The sequence below is a fragment of the Pyrus communis genome, chromosome 3 (assembly GCF_041283825.1).
Source record: "Pyrus communis isolate YQ-2024b chromosome 3, ASM4128382v1, whole genome shotgun sequence".
Taxonomy (NCBI): Eukaryota; Viridiplantae; Streptophyta; class Magnoliopsida; order Rosales; family Rosaceae; genus Pyrus; species Pyrus communis.
Window position 1 is genome coordinate 18,862,887 of NC_142567.1, and position 1,973 is coordinate 18,864,859.

A 1,973-nucleotide genomic window follows, 5' to 3' on the forward strand; every position below is an offset into this window, starting at 1 on the left:
TAAGTTCAATTAGCATTATTTTATTGTGAAATGGGTGGGTGCTGCTAAGAACAAATCCCACTAGGATGTAACCAAATAAATGCATTAATATATATAGGGAAGTGTTATTGACAGTTTAAAAATCTCATTCTACACTCCTCACAAATGTATTTTTCTTTCCAAATATAAAAAAATTTGGAGTATAGAAGGCTACTTTAATAGCTCCCTAAAACATTTATTCTCCAACCATACCAATTTTTTTTTTAATATAGCCAAAAGACATTACGCAAAATATTAAATACAATTCTGATAGAAGTTCGCACAAAATTATAACATCTTAAACACAAAAACTTGTAAACGGAAATCATTATAGAAACGGAGTTTGGATTACACGAATACAATTCCTAGCGGAAGTTGGATTACATGAAATCAGTTCACAGCAGCATCAATGAGTGGTCCACCAGGATGATGCAACGCCAAAGATCCATGGCATCCCAAAAGCTTGGCATTGACACCATCAGGTACAATACGACCCTCAGACTTGAACTTAGTGAATCCCCATTTCCTGCTCTCAATGATCTTTTGGCGGCCGGTAAACTTGAACTTGGCACGGCGTGGCTCTTGTTGCTTTCCTTTCAACGAACAGAGAGCAACACCTGCCCGACATCAACCCTAGCGCAGGTCCCGAGCGGCTTCCGGAAAGCTCCGAGCATACCTGTCTGAAGCCTATCGGCACCGGCGCACGAAAGCATCTTGTTCATCCGGAGGACATGGAAGGGGTGAACCCTAACCGTCAGGTGGAACGTATCTTTTCCGGCGAACTTGGTCATGCACTTGTTGCCGGCGATTCGCGCCGCCTCGAGAGCCTCGCTTGAAACATTTTCCTTCTCACTCGTCAACGCCCTTCTTCTTCATGCCGACATCGTAGATTCGGATCTTCGGGTCGGGCACACCGCGGCAGAAGCGGGATTTCAGGCAGGGTTTGTTCTTGATTTGGCGGTAGCATCTGGCGGCTCTTATCCCTATGGCGGCAGCGGCGGCTGGTTTTCAAAACCCTAGATTTTTTGGAGGGGAAAAAAGAGTGAGCGGGTCCAACCATATCATTTAATTTAGAGAGTCATAATAAATACCCATAGAAATGAAGTTTTTTTTTTTTTTTTTTTTTTTTTTAATAATCGATATTATCTACACTAAATAGAAGGGGGGTGGGTTTACCCTCACGATGGATTAGCAATAATATGGTTCAAAATCTTCTTTGACGAGAATCAAACCTAAGATCTCTCTCTTGCAAGTAAAGAGGAATATTATTAGATTGTAGTACTAAGTGGCTAAAGCAAAATTGGCCAGACAAAGGTCGACAAGTAAACAATTGCGTGACAAAGACAACAAATATGGTCGTGCAACGAAGAGTTTTTGTGTGACAAAGAATTGCGACAAAGCCGTTTGTCGCACCAAAGTTCAAGGGACAAAGTTTGTCATTGCGTTTAGTTTAAGGTTACGATAGAAGCGAATGATGGCATGAGAAGCCAAATGACTAGAGGGCGTGTAATATCTGGGTCATCTGATCGCCCTAGGCTGCAAACTGTCTCTACAGGTCCTCAACTTGCATGTCAATGTCTCTATTTTATATATATATATATATATATATATATATATATATATATATATATAAAGTGTTATCAACTCAAAAATAACACTCTATTGCACTGGTCCTTCAGGATTTCCCTGTAATTCTGCATGTCGCTGGACGTCAGATTGCCGCTGTCGGTAACACTTATGAATATCTTATCGATAAACTTCATCAAGTTTTGGTCCGTTACATCAATGTTATAGCTACATTGTTATACAAAAAATAATTGAAAGTAATCATTATAATATACTATTTAACAATAATAATTATTATTTTACTAAATTCATACTTACTAATAAGTCATCCAGCATAGACTTCTTCAGGTCCTTGGGCACATTTTCCCAAGATGACTGTGGATGTAAAT

At 39.5% G+C, this 1,973-nt stretch overlaps 1 pseudogene; it reads right to left on the reverse strand.

Annotated features, from left to right (window-relative positions):
- Positions 1–268: 268 nt before the first annotated feature.
- On the reverse strand, positions 269–1,026 carry LOC137714371 (large ribosomal subunit protein uL16y pseudogene; annotated as a pseudogene).
- Positions 1,027–1,973: the final 947 nt, after the last annotated feature.